The sequence below is a fragment of the Felis catus genome, chromosome B2 (assembly GCF_018350175.1).
Source record: "Felis catus isolate Fca126 chromosome B2, F.catus_Fca126_mat1.0, whole genome shotgun sequence".
In the NCBI taxonomy this organism is placed as follows: domain Eukaryota; kingdom Metazoa; phylum Chordata; class Mammalia; order Carnivora; family Felidae; genus Felis; species Felis catus.
In genome coordinates, this window is record NC_058372.1 from 44,657,279 (window position 1) to 44,681,597 (window position 24,319).

At 42.7% G+C, this 24,319-nt stretch overlaps 1 protein-coding gene across 2 annotated transcripts in view; it reads right to left on the reverse strand.

Moving 5' to 3' along the window:
• Positions 1 to 6,484, reverse strand: part of ADGRF5 (adhesion G protein-coupled receptor F5) — a 100,744-nt gene extending 94,260 nt beyond the window's left edge. The window contains exon 1 of one of the 2 annotated variants that reach the window (XM_006931787.5): positions 6,263 to 6,484. The gene's annotated coding sequence lies outside the window, so the exon portion shown is untranslated. Of the gene's footprint in view, positions 1 to 6,110; positions 6,216 to 6,262 lie in introns of those variants that run through there. The other variant, XM_023254046.2, reaches the window with a different exon arrangement.
• Between the last annotated feature and the right edge of the window lie 17,835 nt (positions 6,485 to 24,319).

The following is a 24,319-nucleotide window of genomic DNA, read 5'->3' on the forward strand; positions in this document are numbered from 1 at the left end:
CCAGCTGTGGAGACAGCCTGACAAGAGATAAAAACTCTACTAGCAAAATGTGTCAATGAAGTAAGAAACCTAATGGCTTCTCTCTCTGTAGTGGCAAAAAAGATAATAAAAGAATAAAACAAACAAAAACTAAACAGCGACCTCCAAAACAGCAACAACAGAAAAGCCCTCCAGACTTGATGGTCAATAGTTTTAGTCATTTCTTGTCAGAAGCTCAAAGCATATTAGGCCCCGAATGCAAAACCTTGAGCCAGAGTCTACTTTGAGTCAGTTTATTTGTGATATTGCACCTTATGCCTCCCCAAACTAATAGGACGTGAGGTTTGTTGCATCCATTTTGTAGATGAATAAATCAAGGAACAGAAACTGGCCCTAGGATAATAGCAAAGGTCCCGGTGATTCAGACAGATTTCTGATCACCTGCTCTCTGTACGTGTGTGTGTATGTAGCTGTATGTATGTACATGGATGCTTTTTTTCAAAATATCTTCTTTTTTAAATTTTTTTAATGTTTATTTATTTTAGAGACGGAGAGAGAGAGAGACGGATACAGAGTGTGAGATGGAGCTGAGCAGAGAGAAGGAGACGCAGAATCCAAAGCAGGTTCCAGGCTCTGAGCTGTCAGCACAGAGCCTGACGCGGGGCTTGAACTCACCAAGTGTGAGATCATGACCTGAGCCGAAGTCGGACACTTAACCGGCTGAGCCACCCAGGTGCCCCAACTTTTTTTTACTATAATATGCTTGACAACCCCTTTACTAAATGCAATCAAATGCAGGATCTTTGAATGACATCCTTGTTTCTGGGCTAGACCAGAATCCACTTCATGGCACGGGTGAGGATTAGATCCTCAGCTGCCAATAGAAAGCTGAGTCTTTATTTCTGAAATGCCATCACTGATCTCTGGGGTATTTTTAGATGAAATAATCATACATGTCTATTCATTTGCATCTGCCCAGAGCTGGCGGGCGACCTCCATGTTGACCCTGGCATTCAGGACCATGTAGACGAACGGAATGACAGGTTCCAGATCTCTCTCTAGGCGGGGTTACCATGAGCCTTCCACTCAGGCCTCCTGCCCTTTGTACTGTAACAATGCACGGAAACACAGCCTTGTTAGAGGAAATTCCCAGGGCCATAGCTTGGACATTAGACAGTTGCTTTGCTATGCTGGCCAGGCTGATGTGCATCTAAAAATAAACACACTGGTCTGCATGGGTTTCTATGATTTTGCCATGCACAGTTGATTATATTTCAAAGAGTTCTATTTTTCACTTGGCTTTTAAGAAAGCAAGCCTTTAGGTAAACCTGGAGAATAAAATATATCACGGTTTCATCTTGATTTGACAAAACATTCGCATTTTCTGACACCCATTTCTGTTGGAAGGACCACTGTCCTTTTGTTCTGTGACTCCACGACCAGACGGAAGAAGCATAGCATACTGAGTTGCTGCATAAGTGACTGCAGAAGATGTGAGGGTTCAAAACCACATGTCAGCCAGTTCTTCTGAGTGCAGGAAGGATAAAGTATTAGCAAAGAAGCCTAGGGCCACCCAGCCATAGATGATGCAAACACACAGGACCCACCTAAGCGAAATTCTCCCTGCCCTAAGTCTCGGGGTCCTTCACTGGCAGAGAGGCTGTTATCAGCTGTGGCTCGTTTAGCAAAGGAAAGATGGGTGGAAAGATGGGCTAAAGACCTCAACTCAGAGCAGGGAGACAGCCCCAGTTCTCCTCTCTTCCTAAGAGTCGAGTATTCTGCTTGTGGTCCCCGCAACTTAGAGGAGAGTAGAAGCACTTAGTTTGCACTTAAAATTAGATTTCTGAATAGCTAAGAATACATATTCATAGAGTAGTGTTTCTATTTTATAGATAAAGCAGAGATTGGAGACAAAGCCCTGAGTCTTGCTGTTACTTGCCTGACCCTAGTTTGGAGGGAAAAGTACCAGAACGTGGCAATTTTCCATCAAATAAGAATGTGTTTGCAGCCCAAGAAGTAACCCACAATCTAGTTACCGAGTAACCCAAGAAGAGCGGTTTGAGGTGAACTTTTCCCACCTCATTGTTCTCATTTCTTTTTTTGTTTTTTTCCTGGACGTCCACCGTAGCTCTATTGTTGTGGCAAAGGCCCTATTTAGAAACGATTGCTGCAGATGTGTAGAGCTAACTAATGAAAATGCAGCTAAGATCACTCTCCAGCCTGATGATTTTTTTTTTTTTTGCAACCCTCCTTTGGTGGTTTGGGCTGGGGCCCTGACATCACAAGACTCCTGGTGGCTTTGAGCAGGAAGGACCGAGAGGTCATCACCCGGACTCCACCCAGTGCGGGCATCCCTTTGGGAACACCCCGGCCGTGGGCCTCCAGGGTTCTGGAACACTGCCTGGGACAGGGCGTTCACCACACCGCAAGACAGCCAGCCCACCCTGTTTCAGAAAGTCCTGATGGGGGGTAAGCCCTTCCACACGTGGAACTAAAACGCGTGGCCCTATAATTTCCACTCATCAGTCTTCCGTTGACTTCTTTTCGCACATAGAGCGATCTTTAAGGATTTGACGGCAACCTTCACATGCTGCAAGGGCAACTTTGTACTTCGAATATCTCCTGGTTCCTTCAACCAATCTGCAAATGACAATTTTCTCATTTTCACCATCTTGGCCAGCCTCCTCTTTCAAGATCTGATGTATTTCTCGAGGCAACATATTCGATACTGAAGCCGATGAATCTCTACAACCTTGTGTGCCAAAGGTTATCTGCATTTTCAGAAACAAAACTAAGCCTTGACAAGATACAGCCACTTATTTTAAAAAGTGGCAGAAGGGGGACCCAAAACCAGGGCCGCCTCTTTGTAGCCCACCACATGCCTCTGATTAAACAAGAAATGTTGACCAGGTATGGCCAGGGTTGATCTCAGGCACGTTGTAAGACTGCTGACAGGTCATTAAGAATCTCGTATGTAGGTTGATATCCGTTTTGTTGCAAGTAAGTAACTTGTGTTTACTACTAGAGAGTCAAGTTCCCTGGAGAGGTTAGGAAATGACCAGCAGAAAACACCCTGGCTCCTGAAAGGCAACTGCAGACAAGGTGCGTGTGCGTGTGTGTGTGTGTGTGTGTGTGTGCAGGGAGTATGGAAGCAAAGAGGTGCATGAGTGACAAGAAGCAAGAAGGAATTCAGAAAGTCTGGGCGGCCTTTCCTTTGGAAGCTCCAGATGATGATGGAGCAAGACAAGAAGGCTTGAAGAAGGAAAGAGTCATTACCCGAGATTACCCAAGCGGTTTGCTTCAGGCGGTGGTTGTGTCTGCGGCACAAAGAGGAGGTATTTCTTTCCTCCCAGCTGTCCACGCGTCCCATGGAAGTGCAAACTATGGGGACAAAGGCTACGATGTCCTGCATAACATCTGATTCTAGGTGAAATATGGTTAAGACATACATCTTTGGGTGGAAAAAAAGAAAAAGGGAATCCTTGTAGCTGTGCCACAGTGGGGGTCAGGGATGGGCTATCTGTCTTTAAGCTTTTAGATTTTTCCTTCACTGCTTGATAGAGCTACAGTCTTCCCTTCTTCTGGCTGCTTTCCAAAAAGAGAGATTGCCTGAGGATGATATGGCCCCCTTCCTCAGCTGCCCTACTTCAAGCAGCTCTATACCCAGCAACTAATGCCAAATGGGTTTCTTTAAGCTGCAGGGCACTGCTCCCTAGGAACTATTGCCACACTGTGCCTGATGGCCGAGCACACGGCACAGTAATGCAATGACTCCCTTAAGATCTCTTCTTTGTCAGCGTTGCCCTTCAAATAACCATGCAGCATGAGAGAAGGTGAGTGCATAGGCTCCCTGGAGCCTCTCATGAAAGCAAGAGCTTCTCCTCCTTAGAGCTCTGTGCCCTGCTCACCGTTTGAGAAAATCAAGTTTCAGGGAATGGATGTGGCCCCACCCGAGTTCATATGGTAAGTGAGTTACAGGTGCAGGACTAAATCAGGACTAACTAAAGGCCAGCCCAGCTTTCTTTCTGCTAAATCACACTGCCTTCTGGTGCCCAATGCCTTCACCTGCATATGCCAATATTTATTACAGATCGGACTTTCAGTTTTTCTTAATCCCTTTCAGGAAGAAGTGGGATAGAGAATAATAAAGAACGTGTCCTCTGTACGGGGAGCTTCATGGTGGCAGTATTCGCATCTGTGTCGTTTGCCATCGTATCCTTACCACATAGCGCAGTGCCTGATATGTGGAAGGTGCTCAGCACATAGTTGCTGAAAACCGAGTAAGTCTCTGGCTTGGAGTGGTGGAGGAGGAGGGGCACAGGTAGAGAAACACCTAATGGGAGAGCCTGCCCACAGAGACGTAAAGAAATAGATTCCGAAAGGTATGGCACATAGTAGGTACTCAAAATCCTTGGTGGAAAAAACGAATTCAGCAAAGTCTCGTAAAAGATAGCAGGGCAAAATGTTGCGGGGCTTGGCAATCTCCTTGGAAAACCGCACACTTTAGACCTCAGTCTGGTTACTAATTTGGGTTCTTCAAACAATATATCCATTTATTTGTTCATTCATTTGTTCGTGAATTCAGTAAACATTGATTGAACACACGGTATACACCTGGCATGGTTTCAAGGGCTATAGCTTCAGAAATAAAAGACCAATGACCCCTCATGGATGAAAATAAGCACAGCAACCATAATTTAGTGAGCTAAGGGCTATGACAGAAGCATTTCACCAAGTGCCATAAAGGCATAGACTTGAGAGACGCTCGGTCTGCGGCGGACTGGATGAGGGGTAGGAAGGGGTAACTAATCAGGCCGCAATGGCAGCTGGGTAGAAGGGATTAATGGCAGCCTCCGGGACACACAGCACACAGAAATGTAAGTAGGCTTTAGAGCTCTCACATATTGGGGAAACAGAAGGTGTTCAGTACAACCAGAAAGACTAATGGACGGGATGAAAAGCAACAAACTTTGAAGGTCTTCTCTGCCTTCCTTAGGTCGGGGCTTCTCAGACTGTAATGTGCCTATGAATCACCCAGCGACCTGGTTAAAATAGAGATTCACTAAGTCTGGGGAGGGAATGGAGAATTTGCATCTCTAACGACCTCCCAAGTGATGTGTGATGCAGCCGGTCCCAGAATGGACTACCCCTTAGGTAGCAAGGAGATAAGCAATGGGGTGCAAAGGAAACATTTCACTGAGGAGAGTGACATTGTCAGAACTGCATCTCCCAAAGACCTCTGTGGCAGGATATGCAGGATGGAATGGAGAGAGACTGTGCTGAGGTAGAATTCCTAAGTGCAAGAAGTTACAAGCATCTGAACTAAAGAAGCTTTGGGAAGAACAGTTAACGTTGGCTGATATTCTGTGAAGTCACCACAATTTATTTCTCCCAGAGGAAGGGCTGGTTGTGATGACAAAAATGAAACACTAAAAACATAAAAAGCGAAAAAAAAAAAAATCCAGAGAAATATGTAGTGTTATTTGAACCTGACCCTTCTCCAAGTCTCAGTTCACACATCATCTTGACTCTCAGTAGTGACCAGCAAAAGCAACCAGTTAAGGGCTGAGCACCATCCTTGCAGACAATTATCACAACGGAGTCAGTAAAATCAGCCTCTCGGCCATCACTTGACAGACATTGTCACTGCTTGCATCTAATTTCAGGAAACCACAGAGAGAGCAATTGTTTCATAGCAAAATCTGGAAAATAACAGGGAAGTCCACCAGATCCTGAACAAAATGCTTATTCATTTACTTATGACTTACAGATACCCTAAATTAGAAACATCTATTTCTACTTCTGTCAGAAAATCCTCTGTAAACTCTGGTACATTTTCAACACCCCCCCCACCAATAAAACCCCCAAAAACTCAGAAAGAAGTAAAAACAACAACAACAACAAAACATGGTAGGGGTCTATGATTTGAAAAGAAAAGGCAGGCGGTAAGCTTTTCCCCTTTATGCGGAAGCCAAAACAATGCAACTTCTAATGAGATGTGACCTCCAAAGAAAATAAGAATCAGCTTCATGTTTTCTGTCTCGTGCTAGTTGGCATTCTTTATCCAAATGTGTTCACATTCAAAACAAAAACCAAAAACCAAGAAGCGCAAATGTCATCTCCCCACTCACAATTTTTTCTCACGGTCCAGTCATCAGGCAGTCTCAGCAAGACCCACATGTTGAAAACACACAGCCAGCTAGAGAAGCAATATGGACATACATATCTACTTCAGAGCACCTTGATTCACGTCAAGACAGAGCAAAATAATTCAGGGACCTACCTTTCTCTTCTGTGGCTTGCAGGCTCCTGAAATTTGACCCTGTACTGGAGATCTTCCTGGGAACCTCTTAAGTGAGGTGTAACTCAAGGGTGAGTTCACACAACCACAGGAGGGTGGGGTTTCACAAGACCAGACTTCAGATCCTCGGGACTCACACAGACCTTAGGGAGCAGAGGTGAACTGCCTTCTGTCCTCCTGCTGCAGGAAAAAGCTGGAAGACTGAGTATGGCTGGAGGTGGGGGCGGAGGCTGGGGGAGGGGAAGTAATATGGGAACCATAATAAATAAGAGATCCTCTCCACATGATTTCCTGTATTTGGTGCCTGTTGCCTTTCTCCAGGCTCCCTAGAGGAAATAAGAAATTTAAACTTGTCCTTTGGCCACTGGGAAGAGGAGAATAAACATGCTAAGACCCAAGAAAAGTGTGAATGAGCAGAGCAACAGGCAGGGAGCTGAGGGGCCAGCTAGCTTTACCTTTTACCAAGTGCTTTCTTCCTGAAGTTTCTCCAAGTGTTTAACTCTGAATAAGTCAAGAATGCCCTCATCCTCTCCCACTGAGCCGAAGCATTTTCTGGCCACGGTCCAGATGTGTTACAGAGCCATTGAAGGAAGACAGTTCAGAGCAGGCCTGGAAGAGTCTGTTTGCCAGCATAGGGGAAGACGCTCTCCTTTCTGTCTTTGGAAATGCTGGTGACATTCTGTGTCTAATCATGGGACAACTCCTAAAGTCCCAGGCCGTTTTGCCTCAGGGTTTAAAGAATTATCTGAAGGCTGCCATCCCCAGACTGCTGGAAGCAGAACACCCTCTATAATTTGAGGGGCTCAATGCAAAAATGAAACCACGAGGCCATTTATCCAAAAATTAAGGGTTTCAAGACAGTGGGGCACCTGGGTGGCTCAGTTCGTTAAGTATCTGACTCTTGACTTTGGCTCAGGTCGTGATCTCATGGTTCATGATTCGAGAGCCCATGTCGGGCTTCTCTCCCCTGACAGCGCAGAGGCTGCTTGGGATTCTCTCTCTCCCTCTCTGTCTCTCTCTGACCCTCCCCTGCTTGTACCCCCCTCCAAAAAATAAATAAATAAATAAACTTAAAAAAAAAAAAAGGATTTCAAGATAGTGACAGCAGAACATAGAGCCAAATACAAGGACCCTTTTGATAGGGGCTCTATGCAACTCTACAGCTTGTATGCCCACGAAGCCAGTCCTGGCTACGGAAAGAAGGTTGAAACTGCGCGTGTTGGTTTTAACCAGCTGAGTTATCAAGAGGCCTGGGCTGTAGACATGTTTTCCCGAGGGGTGACAGTCAGCCCTTGAATGCCGTGCACCCGGAGACTGGTACCGGGGGTGACGGAGAATGCATCACTGAGTTAAACCCACACCAGCGGTCTACTTGCAGACCTTTGACTCCCCTCCAATCTGTTCTCCACCTCGCAGTCAGAGAAATTTCCCTCAAGTGCAGTCCTCAGGATAGGATTCACATGCTTAAAATTTCTCTGTAGCCTAGGACCTAAGGCCAAACACTTCGGCCTAGCTTCCGGCCCCTTCCGCACTAACCTCTCTTACTTCACCTCAGCGCCCACCGCCACCACACTCGCCCCCTTCTCCTTCCCTCCTGCCTTACCTTTCCTCACTGCCGGGAAACCTATGAAGAATGTCCTCCCCGGACCCCCAACCCTTCAAATCTCACGTCCTCCAGGTAACATTTTTCTGCTTCCTGGGCCCCCTTGGTTTTCTCCCTCGGTAAACCATGCTTCTCGCAAAGTGCCGAAGACCTGCCCGGTGTCCACCCGCCCCCCACCCGTCGCAGCTGCACTAGAAACTGCAAGGTTGTAGACTATGTCTGTTTTATCCTGGACCCGGGGCCCAGGAGGGGGGAATTTGTGTACGTTGAGTATGAGCAGGAGCATTATTCATTATGGTTGTCCCCCTTTAGGGAGAGGGAAAAACATAGACTCAGAAGAAAACGTAAGGTTGTCGTTAAGGTTTTATTTACGGTTTAAACTCCTGCAGAGCAGAGCAATTTCACATGTGCTGTGGTTCAGCGTTCATTAAGATGCCTGTTTGTCATGTGCTGGCCATCCCCGTTCTCACAGGGACTATGTTATGGGTTGGAAATGACCTCTGTTGAGAAAATGAAGCCTTGGACAGGCCAGCCATGAGGATCAAAGTTGGTAAGGGCAAAGGAAAATGGGAAGATGCTGGATAGAGGTGAGGAAAGAGGTAGTGAAGGCCACGCAGGTGGGAAAATGGAGAGGACAGGGGACAGGAGGGGAATGCGGGAGGAAGAGAGAGGGAGGCAGGGAAAGACGGAGGAGGTGGCAAGAAGCACAAGGATCCAGCAAAGGCTGGAAACCAGAGGGGTGGAGGGGACGACAGGAAAATGACTGGCCAGGCCAGCGTTTCATCCAGAAACAGAGCACCCAAGGCAGGCTCCGTGGTCCCTTCCTGATGCCCATGGCTTTCTTAGCTCCCTAACAAATCAAACCATGTTTTCTAAACATCAGAAGACATCCAGCTGACCTGTACCTCCCTTTTCTGAGACCCAACCTCCCATCCACAGAGATGGACGCCTCCATCCATGCATGTGCCCGTGACCCTGTTCCACCCCTTCACGCTGCCCTGCTGTGGCCACACGGATTGGAGCAGGGGGGACACTGACCCCGCGGAGGCAGTTACACTACCTCCTATAAGAATCTGGACTTAGGGTTGAGCCTGGGTGGCTCCATCAGCTAAGCGTTCAACTTCTGCCCAGGTCATGATCTCACAGTTTGTAGGTTCAAGCCCCGTGTCAGGCTGTGTGCTGACAGCTCAGGGCCTGGAGCCTGCTTCGGATTCTGTGTCTCCCTCTCTCTCCCCTTTCCCTGCTCACACGCTGTCTTGCTCTCTCTCTCTCTCTCTCTCTCAAGAATGAATGCAACATTAAAAAAATTTTTAAGAGAATCTGAACTTAGGTCAAACAGGTACAAGTCAGTCTTTGTTGGTCACTTGAAACAAGGAAGTAAAATTTCCACGCACTTTGCACAGGATCTTTGCTTCACAACTCCCAAATCTTCATGGATCTGGGGGGACTGAGGGGAGAAGAGAACAACGGCAAGAGAGAGGAGAGTGGAGAGAGACAGAGAGTGAGGGGAGCTCACCCATGAGAGGACATGAAGTCCCTGGGGGGGAGGGACGGGCCTGGGGCCCAAACTCCATCCCAGGAGCCAGGGTTCCATGAGGTCCATCCTCTTACAGCCCAAATAAAATTGGACTTTTTTGGCTCCTGTTTTATTACAAGGACACACTGAAAAAGACAAAACTCACATATCTAAACACCAAAAGGCCCAAAGGTGAACCATAGCTCCCGACTGAAATATTCTTGAGGATTAGGAGGACGAGGAAGCTGTGCCTAACAGTACCAGCAACATTGCTAAAAACATTTTTAATGATTTCTCTTCTGAGTCCCCGACCTCAAGGTTGCTGCTCAGACCTCTCCGCCACTCCCTCCTTCTCCCTCTACCAATGCTTCCAGGAGACATCTTGTGAAACATCATGCCCTCGTTCTTGTGAAAGCCACCAGCTGTCTCTCCCGTCCCTGCCAAACACGCATGTGCAAAACAGTGACTCATCCATGGTCCCACGCACAGTGAGCGACCGTCGCCTGTAGGACCTGCTCGCGGGCAAGAAACAGGCAAGGCACGTTACCATCTAAGACTTGTAACTTAACACTTGGGTCCCTGTCATACATAGCTATGACCAAGTCCCCACTTTTTACAGAACCGAGGTAAGTGATCTTCTGTTACAATCAACCCAAAGGGCCTTGCTCCAAAAAAAAAAAAAAAAAAAAAAAAAAAAAAAAAATCCCTGAAAGCTGGCCACGCCTTAGCCTTTGCTCCACCCATGGGAAACAGCATGAGATTTGGGGCCAAACAGACATGAGGGCACATGTCAACTTCTTTAAAAAAAAAAAAAAAAAGGGAAACGACAAAGGTCACATTTCTCCATTCAGCAGGATGCTGCTGTGGGTTTGGGGTAAGCAGCCTTTCCAGAGTGAGCAAGTTCCCCTTCATTACTAATTCCCTGAGAAATTTATTATATTGGTGATGGTTGTTATGAGTGAGTATTGAATTTCATTGCTTTTATTATTATCCTTATAAATAGGTACTGAACTTCAAGAAAAGCCTTTTTGCAAAATAAATAAATAAATAAATATCAAAGCAAAAGGTAGAGGGGGTCAAGGAACATGCCACAGTGATGCTGTTACAACACAAATTAAGTTCTGAGGTTTGTTTGGATTTGGAAACATTCAATGTCATGGTTTTGAACACTTCCATGACAATATGATTTTTTTTTAATATTTATTTACTTTTGAGAGAGAGAGAGAGAGAGACAGAGTGCAAGAGAGAGAGGCAGACACAGAATCTGAAACAGGCTCCAGGCTCTGAGCTGTCAGCACAGAGCCTGAGGCGGGGCTCGAACTCATGGACCGCGAGACCATGAGCTGAGCCAGAGTCAGACGCTTAACCGACTGAGCCGCCCAGGCGCCCTACCCATGACAATGTTACTACTAGAATTGCTAAGCGTGTAATCTGGCTGCTTCTCGTGGTTCCTCTGAACCAACAGGTTACCTCATGCATGTAAAAGGGTTGCATTTGTCTGAGAAGCCCCTATTGAGGTTGTCTGATTAAAATATAAACTATAGTAACAGAGCCATAATCTAGCAGCTATAAAAACAGTCTAGGTATGCGTGATTCTGAATATCTTGCTTGGGGCAATTAATTATAATTTAAATACACATGTATCTATAATAAAGCAAAGATTTACTAAACCAATAGTTTGAATTTTCTTCATAGCATCTCAATTTTGTTTCTAATTAATGGCTATTACTGACATTTAAAATAGAAATGTCAATGGGCACCTGAGTGGCTCAGTCAGTTAAGCGTTTGACTTCAGCTCAGGTCATGATCTAGGGGCTCATGAGTTTGAGCCCCGCTTCAGGCTCTGTGCTGACAGTTCCCAAACGAGGGATGGACAGAGAGAGAGGGAGACACAGAATCTAAAGTAGGCTCCAGGCTCTGAGCTGTCAGCACAGAGCCTGATACAGGGTTCAAACTCTGGAGCTGCAAGATCATGACCTGAGCCACTCAGATGCTTAGCTGACTGTGCAACCTGGGTGTCCCCATCCATAATATTTTTAAAGAGAAATGTCAAGGGGCACCTGAGTGGCTCAGTCGGTTGAGCTACTGACTCTTGATTTCAGCACAAGTCATGATCCCGGAGTCATCGAGCCCCACATCAGGCTCCTCACTGAATGTGGAGCCTTCTTAGGATTCTCTCTGTCTCTCCCTCTGGCCCTCTTCTGCATTCTCTCATTCTTCCAAAAAAAAAAAAACAAAAAACAAAAAAAAAAAAAACGGGGGGGTAATTGCAATGGCAGAATTCTGTTTTCTTCAATATTTTGCTTAATTGTATATGTTCCCTGAATATGTAAAATATAAACAGGGAGTAAGTGAAGCATGTTGACTATCAGAGTAAATAACAGAACTGTCTCAGCAGAACAATTGGGAGAGGATAGGCTCCAGGTTGGCTCAGTCAGTTAAGCGTCCAACTCTTGGTTTCGGCTCAAGTCGTGATCTCGCCGTTCTTGAATTTGACCCCCTGTCGGGCTCTGTGTTGACAGTCCGGAGTCTGCTTGAGATTCTCTCTCCCCTCTCTCTCTCTGCCCCTCCCCTGATCACTCTCTCCCTTTCTCAAAATATATAAACTTTAAAAAGAATTAAAAAAATTTTTTTTCATGTTTATTTATTTCTGAGACAGAGAGAGACAGAGCATGAGCGGGGGAGGGGCTGAGAGAGAGGGAGACACAGAATCCGAAACAGGAACCAGGCTCCGAGCTGTCAGCACAGAGCCCGAGGCAGGGCTCGAATTCATAGACTGTGAGATCATGACCTGAGCCGAAGTTGGTCGCTCAACTGACTGAGCCACCCAGGCGCCCCAGAAAGAATTTTTTTTAAAAGAACAATTAGGAGGATACAGCATCTCAATTGGGGAAGAAGTATAGGCAAAGTCCAAAATGAGACTGTACAGAGTCGCAACTGGACCCAGGTTCACCAGGCAGAATAAAAGTGCCAAGGTTTGGGCTCATTTGAAAATTGTACCTTCTCACCTTGGCGGTGAGAAGATCTTCATGAGCAAAGGACACATATCTCAGGTATTTGATCGTTTTTTAAAACAGTATTTTCAGTAACTCAGGCTGCCTAGACAGCCATCCAGAAATACCTTACTGTCAATCAGCTATAGCAAAGCCTTCAACAAAGGGGTCAGTGGCACTTTGCCAGGAAGAGACCAGAAAATATTAATATATCTGTGTGATTTAGTTTCTCTTTAATTTTGATATTTGTTGCATTTTTAGTGGATGTAACCTGCAATATGTACTTGTAATATCAAAGGCAGACAATAACTTCTCTTTAAGGAGTGATCTGGTCAATCAGTTCAGTCTGCTCCCTAAAGTCCTACTTTCAGGTATGCAAGTAAACATAAAAGTGTCTTGTTTTGTTTTGTTCTTTAGTTTTGAAATGAATTCGTTATTTGTTCTATTATTTGGAGGGGAAATAAATAACACCCGTAGCAGCCCAACGTGGAAGTTCGGATGTTTTCCTGAGAAGAGTGATTCTTGATTTGGAAGGAATCATGAGAGGTATACACACAGTCATGGCAAGTAATATAAATAGGACACATGTGATCTGTTGGATGCTCAGACATCACTTACTGCACTCACGTAGCTCTTTCTTCAAGAGCTCTAAGCGCCTCTGGGAGGGAGAATCCATCCTGTCCTGACAGCTTTGGCTCCGCCAAAAGGTGGAGGCTAGTCTTGTTTCGTTAGCTGTTTTTCTCTTCGCCAACTACCAACACCACATCGGTCTTTGAGGATGGAACGCTATAGTCAGGAGTTCTGTGACCTTCAGTATTTCATGGAGAGATAAAAAGGAAATGTGTGTTCCCTAATACCAAACTTGTCAAAGAGGGAGCACGTGCAAGAGACATCAGTGGGATTGTTCTTTGAAAAAAAGAAAGTTTGCCTGAAGTAAGACCAACATCAGAATCCTCCCCGGAAAATAAAAATGTTGGAAGAAAGAAAGGAAGAAAGACGTAAATCCAAGTATTCGGGAGAACTAGGAATTCTCATACACTGATTGTTTTGTGGGGAATTAGGAACTCTCACAATGCTGAGGTTATTTGGTAAATCACTTTGGAAAGCAGTTTGGCAGATCCGCGGAAGTTTAAAATTCTGATCACTATATGCATTCTAGAAAAGTCTTTGTCCATATATGCAAAGCAGAAAACACAAACATATTCAAATGTATTGCTCTTTATTGTTAATAGTTAGACTCGAAAGAAACACATATACATAATCAGTTAGGAAATGGATAAAAAAATTAGCATTACTATAAGAATAGTGCTCTAAATCAACATGGATGGATAATATTTTAAAAAGTGGGGGGTGGGGGGAAGCCAGAGTGAAAAAAGTCAGTTGCAGGAATGTATGTACAAAATGATACATAATGAAAAATTACCCAATGGTATCCAGGAGAAGGAAGGTATGGAATAGGACTAAGCAGGGAATAAACAAGATTTTTCATGTTATTCCACGTCTTTGGTATAAAAACAAAAACAAAAATGGCAAAATATCTGTCCTTTAACTCTATATGGCACACAGTACAGTTGATTCTTTTTCTCCATAGCTTGTCTTTCAAAAAGAGACGAAAGCAAAGTCACTAAAATATTATTTTAAAAAAGAGACATTTGAGTCATAGATTAAACACATTCTTTTCACATCCTCCACCTGCAATTGTGGTAGAAAAAAAAGGTTGCTAGGAAAAGAACTCTAGGGAACATCATAATTGTGTTTAATCTTGATGAATGGCATCGTTATCCTTGGCTGGAGGTCAGATTCCCTCACTTCCTCTATGTGAAATGAAACCTGGTCTCCTCAGGGACCCCTCCAGGTGCCATATTTTCCAGGGTCCTGCACGTTGACTGACATCTCAGCATCCTTGACTGCACACGATCCTCCACACGAGAGAACCTGCCGAAACTCAGTGAATAGATCTAAAAACTTTCCCCACACAAGTGGCTTTAAAAATGTATGTATCTTAGAAAGTTTGAAAAAGGAGTGATTTTCTGTGGATGATGTAAAGCAAAACTTGTCTTAAAAGTTAAACTTAGGCATTCTACATCTGATGATAAATCCTGTTTTGTGTGGTTGGAGGAATTTTATTTATTATTTATTTTTAATGTTTATTTATGTTTGGGGTGGGGGAGGGCAGAGAGAGAGGGAGAGAGAAGAAGACCGGGGATCCAAAGTGGGCTCCGTGCTGACAGGAGAGAGCCAGATGTGGAGCTTGAACTCACAAACCATGAGATCATGACTTGAGCCAAAGTCGGTCGCTTAACCGACTGAGCCACTCGGGCACCCTGGTTGGCAGAATTTTAGCGACAGACCAATGTGAGTTGAGAATACACCAAGAAATTTGTTCCTAGTTCCAGAGGTAGAGGAGACAACTATGGCTTTGTGGAAAAGTCCTAAATTTCTCTAACCTCTGGCTTTCCTATTAGTTAAGGGATGGTCCTTGTTTCAGACTCACTCCCAGCCTTGCCGTTCCACATCTCAGAAGGAACAGAGAACAAATAGAGACCATGTCTCTTTAAAGATGGGAAGAAGGGAAGTCACCTGGTGGTCCAGGTGACCTGACTGTGATGACATCACAGCCCCTGGCAAGGCATGTCTTCCTGGATCTCCACACCCTTATCTTCAAGGAAAATGTGAGGGAGAGTTGAGTTCTTCTGAGACATCCTTGCTACACTGGAACCAACACCAAGTGTTTTACCGCCAAGCCATTACTCTTGGCTCCTGCCTTTGAACCCCACATCCTTCATTTCCCAAAAGCCCCATTAGCATAAGGCTTTTGGGTCCAGCAGATTTTTTGAAGGTCTGAGAAAACGGAGAGGGTAATTACATCAAAGCCCAGAAAACAGCTTACACTGATTACTGGAGCCATGGTCTTCAAGTCCATGAAAAAGAGTCCCTCTGCCACGGCTCCCCAGGGGATTTTTCTAGCCAATGTTCTCCTGAGGCCTCCATCTATATCATGTGCTTGGACTCTCCTTCCTTTCCAGGACCTCCTGGCAGCTCCCTCTTCCCTTTCCCCTGGGTCCCATCCTCTCACTGCTGTGGAAACTTCTAATGCGTCTCAATCCATTAATCAGAGCAGTGTATCTTTCTTAGTTTTGCACCCACTCATCCAGAAGCGCCCTCCCCGGGGAAGGGTTCAGTTTTCACCTCCAAACTGACCCAAGGGAGTTATCTTCTAAAATAAGCATCCACCTTTATGCTACCCCCTTCGGAGACTATAGTACTTATATCAATTTAATTTTTTTTTCAACGTTTTTTATTTTATTTTTGAGACAGAGAGAGACAGAGCATGAACGGGGGAGGGGCAGAGAGAGAGGGAGACACAGAATCGGAAACAGGCTCCAGGCTCTGAGCCATCAGCCCAGAGCCCGACACGGGGCTCGAACTCCCGGACCGTGAGATCGTGACCTGGCTGAAGTCGGACGCTTAACCGACTGCGCCACCCAGGCGCCCCTGTACTTATATCAATTTAAATAACAACATTTTCTTTTTCTTCTTCACCCGTGCCTAGCTGATCTTCCTGGATATGCATGGCTTAGCTTTTATACTATATTTTAAGCATCTCGATTGTATCTTTTATCAGCTCTGTATCCCTCTTTGTGCCACCTATTTACTGAATGAATAAATAAGACAAAGAATGATAGAAGGCGTGAGATCAGAGGGTCTTTACGAAAGGATATAGAGAAGGGAAGATTGATTTCTATTAATGATGAGAAAAACGTAAAGGCCTCTTTTTCATGGTTGCAGATGACCCAAAGCTGGGAAATAGAAAAGTGCACAGAAGTGAAATTCAGCAAGCTCTTGAAAATTCTATACGATTTCCAGAATGCGCTGCCTCTTTATTTGGCCTAGATTATGAAATGTGTTCTGTAAATACTGAATGTGTTAGGAAATGATGTGAGGTATTCCCCCTCGGCCTCCCTTTTATTTCTGGAATGAGAAAGGAAGAAAAATAAGCTTCTGCCACGGTCCCTCTGGACTGAACCGTCACACCAGGGTGTGTGGGCAGCACTTGGTTGAAACCACTTCCTTTGGTTTATCATTGTTGACATGGCCCCAAAGCTAACGTCTCAGTTCATTCCTGAAGGACGACTCCCATTCTCTCTGCCTCAACAAGCTATCATATCTTCTCACAGAAACAATGATTTTCCCAGCTATCAATTCTTTAAATCAACCAGAATTTATAAAAACATGTTCTTTATTCCTCTCTGAGAGTCACAAAGAATTTTCACTTAACGTGGTTTGTTCCTCATCATCCCCAGCTACCTTAGAGGGAAAAATCTGTCAACACCACCAAAGATTTGACTGTCTTATCACAGTTTCCATGTCAGGTTTTATCCCCAGGACTAGAGACTCAAGCAGCTCACAGTGTTAGTAGTTAAATAATTTCATAACTCTTTAAGTTTAGAAACACCTAAACTTCAGAACGTTGACCACGTTGAGAGTTTGAATACAACGTTAACGTCATTTGGAAAGAATTACTGTCTACTATTACCTCAACTGGCTTGCCCATATTCCCATGTCTGATGAAAATAGGATAGAAATGTGGGTACAATGGTTTAGAAGTCACAACAATGTTTTATTCCAAAACCTAGTCATTTATTTGTATATGCAGAATGGTTTTTTTTAAACAAAAAACATCATGTCTAAAATAACAACAACAATAATTGCTATCATGTCTTGAGTACTTATCATGTACCAGAGGTGATGCTAGGTTGAATGATACCTCGCTTAATTCTGATAACCACTCTGAAAGTGGGGATGAGGACTTCCATCTTTGATAGGAAACTAAAGCTCAGAGAGGTGATGTCACTTACTCATAGTCACTTAGCTGTGCTTTAAAAATGTAGTTATTTTTTGGCTTTCATAGAAAATATTGAATAAATAATTGAAAGAAAGAATTACTAAATATATGAACCAATGGCTTCCTGAAATGGACCACACTGCCATTGTTATTGTTCTTATGCAAAGAAAAATAAGCACAAAAAGTTACAATATTAATAATAAAATGATCCAGAAAATCAGCGAGGTAGGATGAAACAGATTTCTACATTGAAGTATGATATTTGGGAGGAGCTGGTCCAAATAGAGGGGAGAGATGAACACTTTCGGGAGATAATTCTAGTCCTTTTAACTTTTACTTGAAAAGTTTGGCTTCGCCTTTCCTTGATACTAGTATTTCTCTTTACTACTATTATCTTGACCATCACGACAAGTTTCCTTTTAGTTGTCATATGGAAGAAAATGAAACATCCCTAATTACAGGTGGCAGAAATTCCAGGGCAGTGACTCTCCACATTTTATATCTTAACATCTTTTGTCATTATTAGAGACTCTGGATCAAAATCTGACTGGAACAAAATTCTCAGCCATCCCCTTTCCCCTCGCCCTCTATATCTACTAAGGACAGCGATATGTCCATAAATACTGATGTTTATTAATCTTTCATTTTAAGTGTATACAATTTCAAAAATATTATATTAAAAATATTAATAAAAATATTATATAAAATAAAAATATCATATTAAACATTGCTATTAAACATCAGAGCACCAAAAATCATAAACATAGAAAAAAATTCTTAGTAGCTGAAATAATAATTCTATTATTTAAAAAGGATAATAGTGCTATTTTTTTTTTCAACGTTTATTTATTTTTGGGACAGAGAGAGACAGAGCATGAATGAGGAGGGACAGAGAGAGAGGAAGACACAGAATCGGAAACAGGCTCCAGGCTCTGGGCCATCAGCCCAGAGCCCGACGCAGGGCTCGAACTCACGGACCGCGAGATCGTGACCTGGCTGAAGTCGGACTGGCTTAACTGGCTTAACTGAGACCTGGCTTAACTGACTGCGCCACCCAGGCGCCCCTAGTGCTATTTTTAAAAATGTATATTATTCTGACTGAAACACAAGCAAACTTTCCTTTAAGTTACCAAATATAGGACTGATGATGTTCCAGGTATATGTGGAGTTTGAGGAAATATTAATTTATTAATGTTACTGAACATGCTTATCTGACCTAGTCTTTCTGCAGTCCCTTCACCACGTCTCGAAAGGAGCCCATGAAGAATCAAGACTTGGAAGCTGGAGGCATGGCGCTGGGTAGGGCAGGTGCAGACTGAAGGCCCGATAAAAAACAGAAACTATGAGGGCCTAGGTCTGGAGAACAGACCCAAGGCCCATCAGGCATTCAAAAACTGATGAGGTAGGTTAGTGGTCAAAGGTCTGCCAAAGACCCAATTCCAAGAGAGTTCGCCCGAATTAAGGGAACATGTTGGTAAGACAATGAACAGGCCCCCAGCATCAACCACAGAGTCCTGCGTACCTGGGGGAGGTGGGCCCTTTGAGTTTTAGCAGCCTTTATTCCCTCCCCCAGCTCCATATGGAAGTGGCCTGAAGGTGCCCAGCTCGAGGCTGCTACACCAAAGAAAGGAGAAGGACCAATTCTTCGAATGTCATTGGAAAAGAATTGGTAGAAAGGAACACAAAATAGTATTCGAAGCTGAATGGTTATGGATGAACAGGAAGAGCTTAACTGTTCATCTCTAGTTTACAAGTGAGAAATGAAATTAGTTTGTGAGATAATTTGCTGCACCCCCCCACCCCATCATTCATCTCTGAGGAGCATTTGTTCTGGACTATTGGCCGCTGGGCTCACTCGAGTACTGGGTAGAGCTGAACGGTGTTGGAGGTCAGAGGAAGAGCTTGAGATACATAGAATACCAACGGAATGGTCAAAATCCTGCTGCTGGGCAAAAAAAGACCAGATACAGCAAAGAGAAGATAAGGAAAGAGAAAAAGTAGCTATTGCAATTCTGCAATTCAAATTTGGAGAAGACATTTTGAGAAGGGCCAAGCTTTCAGGCCTTGGGCCTGCTCTCCAGACCTAGGCTCTCATAGTTTTTGTTTTTTATCAGGCCGTCAGTCTGCACCTGCCCTACCCAGCGCCACGCCTCAAGGCCTGTGTTTACGCTTGTAGGACTGAACAAGAGTACACTTAGAGAGCCACATCCTCTATGTTCCTATATCGAAAGATTATAAATGAAGCTAACTCTATCAATCAGGGCTCCACCAGCAAAACAGAGCTAGATGGAGATACGTATTAAGAGCTTTATTGCAAAAATTGGTTTATGCATTTGTGGGAGCTGGCTAGGCAAGTCTGAGAGCTGTAGGGCAGGTGGTCAGGAAGAATAGGCTGAACTCCGGGGCACACTCCGATGCTGCAGTCCACAGGCAGAATTTCTTCTTCCTCAGGAAACCTCAGTTCTGTTCTAAAGGCCTTTCAAGTCATATAATCAGGTCCACCCAGATTATCAAGGATAATCTCCTTAAGATCGGTGGATGATGGGGGTACCTGGGTGGCTCAATCGGTTAAGTGCCCAACTTCGGCTCAGGTCATGATCTCACAGTTCGTGAGTTCAAGCCCCGCTCAGCGCTCTGGGCTGACAGCTCAGAGCCTGGAGCCTGCTTCAGATTCTGTGTCCCTCCCCTGCTCATGCTCTGTCTCAAAAAAAATAAATAAATAAAAGTAAACATTAAAAAAAAAAGATCAGCTGATGATAGATATAAATCGTATCTATAAGATACCTTCAGGGCAACACTTAGATTACTATTAAATTGAACAACGCTTTTGCTCTGTGGGGAAGATAATGCTGGAATTATTTAAAAATGTCTTAAATAAATATTTAGATTGAGAAATAACCATGAACTTTACATTCCTTTTTCAAATATTATTATATAATCACATATAACAAATTAGCATTATCATAGAAAATACTATAAAATATTTTAATTTTAGTATATAAATTTAATCATATCACATATTGTGATTTTAACCATCTCACAAACCAAAATTTAGATATATATGATATCTAGATAGATAGATACAGATATAGATATATCATTTAGATCTATCTATATATATCATATAGATCTATATTTATATATCTATATAATATAGATCTAATTAACGTGAGTATAAGATATATATATATCTATATATATATAAAACTATATATATATCTATATATATATATATATAGATATATAGATATATATATATATAATTAACATACAGTGTAGTCTTGGCTTCAGGAGTGAAACCCAGGGATTCATCTGTTACATATGACACCCAGTGCTCATCCCAAAAAGTGCCCTCCTTAATGCCCATCATCCATTTAACCCACCTTTCCCTCTCCAGCAACCCTCAGTTTGTTCTCTGTATTCAAGAATCTCTTAGGGGCGCCTGGGTGGCGCAGTCGGTTAAGCGTCCGACTTCAGCCAGGTCACGATCTCACGGTCTGTGAGTTCGAGCCCCGCGTCAGGCTCTGGGCTGATGGCTCGGAGCCTGGAGCCTGTTTCTGATTCTGTGTCTCCCTCTCTCTCTGCCCCTCCCCCGTTCATGCTCTGTCTCTCTCTGTCCCAAAAATAAATAAACGTTGAAAAAAAAAATTAAAAAAAAAAAGAATCTCTTATGGTTTGCTTCCCTCTCTGTGTTTATCTTATTTTTCCTTCCCTTCCCCTATGTTCATCTATTGAGTTTCTCAAACTCTACATATGAGTGAAATCATATGATATTCGTCTTTCTCTGACTGACTTATTTCGCCTCGCGTAATACGCTCTAGTTCCGTCCATGTTGCTGCAAATGGCAGCATTTCATTCTTTTTGATCACCGAGTAATATTCCATTGTATGTGTATACACATCTTCTTTACCCATTTGTCAGTCGATGGACATTTGGACTCTTTCCATAATTTGGCTATTGTTGCTAGTGCTGCTATAAACATATGATCTTTTTACATTTCGTTTTCTTTCAAGTTTTTCAAAGCTGAGGTAGTGCAGAGAAAACTAAAAGTAGCATTATGTTGCTTCATTTGTTCAAATCTCTCTTCAGAAGAGAGCACACCTTGATCCACAATGGCAAGAAAATCATCCTTACAGAAATTTCTTTGGGGATTATTTGTATGTGAATCTTCTTTATATTCATGTACACATTTTTGTTTCCTTGTTTAATTAACTTATATTTTATTGGAATGTCCCTTTGCTGTACAGGTCACATGCAGTTTCTTTTGATTCACAATAACACTTTTCCTTTAAAAATTAAAAGCAAAAACAAAAACATTTTTACCTCTTTTGTAAGTGAAGTAGCCAAATTCTCATCTTCTCTTTTCATAAGATTTTGCCTAACTATTTATACCAAATAAACAAAGTTCACTCCCAATAACAAAACAAGGGGGCAGCTAATGTTCAAAATTAATTGCATTTTCTGTGGAAGACCACAGTTTGCTATTTATTTGAAGCTCTTTTATTGTGTCACTTAACTCCCCTAATCATCTGATATTTGGTCTAAATTAAATCTTATTGCCTAACAACATTCAGTCAGCCTTGCCCTGACGTGTCTGTTGATGGTCGCGTGGTCAAATTTGATATTGATTTCTTCCATTTTCCATCTTTCGGACATGGATACAGACAATACCATATAATTTTTCAATTGTTCCATAGAATGCCAATTGTTATCCACAAGTTGATGCTTTGTGTCCCGGTAACAAACTCAAACCACGTTGAATACTCTGGCTGATGTGTTTTTTCTTCACCTGAATACAATTCTCAACAAATGTTTCAGTCAATGCCTAAAATTGAAAGTTGTCTTTTCAGCTTTTCATAAAAGCCAGAACTTATTACACCAGATGTAAAAACCAAGAAGGCACTTGTAAATTTTGACTTCTTTACTTCTTCATCTAGTGTTTTTTTGTCATTTGTCTGATAAATGTAGGTGTACAAGAAGACTTTTATCATCATATAATCTCGTTGACCTGAGATATGCATACTTTAAAATTTTATGTGTTAAATATTCTTATTTTATTATTCATGATTTGCAATCCCTTTAAAAATTTTCCATTCCAGATAGTGATCATTTAATTTTTTTTATCTGTGGTTTTATCTGTGTGTCCAGTTTAGCCTCAAATTTCAAAATCACTTCTGCTTAACCGAAAAATTTTCCAGTGTTTTCTGTAAATATTGTTCTATTATTGCCACAAAACATCAGTGTGCTTGGATGAATATTGGACACAACATTATTCTTTTAATAATCTCACCCAATTCCTCATGGTCTATTTCAGTGATTAAATACTAGTAATTGTTTTCCATTTATTCAGCCTTTTTTTTTTTTTTTTTTTTTTTTAGTTCTGATAATTGCCATTTGCTTTGGGAGGGGGGGTTGCATTGTTTATGTTCTGTTTTTTTGAAAGCCTAAGAACTTCCAGTCACTAATATCTTCATTGGCCAAAGCTGACCTTGAAAATGGATTGTGCAACATGCATTAGTAGTATCAAAACACTGGCTTTGAACTTGCATTATAAAAACCAATTCGATTGTTAGAAGGCAGAGGTTTTATCGGTTTTGTTAAAGTATCCAGAAACTTTCATGCAAGGAAACCTTTAAATTAAAAATTTAAAGGACATCCTTAATTGAGTACATTAGCATCTGTTCCGGTATTTGTATCTATAAATAAATATGTTTGGGAGACAACAGCCATTTTATCATACCACTCAAATTATCAGGAAGGACTAAGGCAAAAGTTAGAAGCTTCTGCAGTGGTAGTTCTATTTATTTGCAGACCAAATGTCCTCCTTTAAATTATTCTGCCTGCAATGCTGAAGTATCAGCCTATTCCAAATGTGTTAATGAAACCAACTCCTCTGAGGTTAGCCCTTCCTAGTAGCATGGCTATGCCTCCAGTCCTTCAGCTGTACAGTTAGGGCTGTCGGATGTCAATTACCAAATCCTGGCAGTCTTACCTCAGCAATGTCTCTCTTGTCTCCTGCCTTTTGGCGTCTGCTAACACTTTCCTAGGTTGGGCCATCATTATCTCAGGCCCAGACTTCTAAATAGATTCTCAAGTCCTCTCCTAGGCTCTTTCCTGCTCAAGTTGAACCGCACACTGGTGCCACATTCGTTCTTCAAAATCTCAGCCTGATTTTCGCTCGTAGATATCCTCCTCGTACCTTGTTCAAAATCAAGCTCATTTGCCTCTTCTTTCATGAAGCTTTAGCTGATCCTTTCAACCAGAGGATACCTCCTTCTTGAATCTCCTAGTGTCCTAAGGACATTCTTCTTGCTTTGGTGTTGTCTGATTACTTCTCTTATTCCCCTTACTAAACTATGAGTTTCTTGTGGTCAAAGTCCTGGTATTTCTTTCTTTCTTTTTTTTTTAAGTTTATTTATTTATTTAGAGAGTGGCAGAAACAGAGTGAGCAGGGCAGGGTAAGAAAGAGAGGAAGAAGAGAGAGAATCTCGATCAGGCTCTGCGCTGTCAGCACAGAGCCCGACGCAGGGCTCAAACCCACAAAGCCAGAGATTGTGACCTGAGCCGAAACCGAAAGTTGGACGCTTAACCAACTGAGCCATCCAGGCACCCCAAAGTCTTGGTCTTTCTATTCTTTGTCTCCCCTGTATCCTTCACATGATACTATATATACAAATATTATCACTAAAGATTTGCTGAATTAAATTAAATGGAGATTTATAGAAGCTTCCTTTTCTAAATGAGCCAGTTTTAATATCTACTCAGATTAAATTTTTTATGAAAACATTTTCTTTTTCTTGAATAACCAGAAATTTATGGCTCTAATTTCCTTCTTCTGAGGAATTAAAGGTAATAATCTCTTTTCACAGCTCCCCATTGTATGAGTAATGTTTCCAATTCAAGATCTGTGGACAAACTCATTTCAGCCTAATGTTTTGGGCTAGTTGTAAGTTTTAAGCAGAAATGACTTGGAGTTGTCTTTCCTTCAGCGTTACAAAAAGTGGAAAAGAAGTGGAAATGAAATCCTACCGATTTCCCCTAACAGGGTTCCTCAGTCCTCCAAATCTGAGGGCAAGCTAAC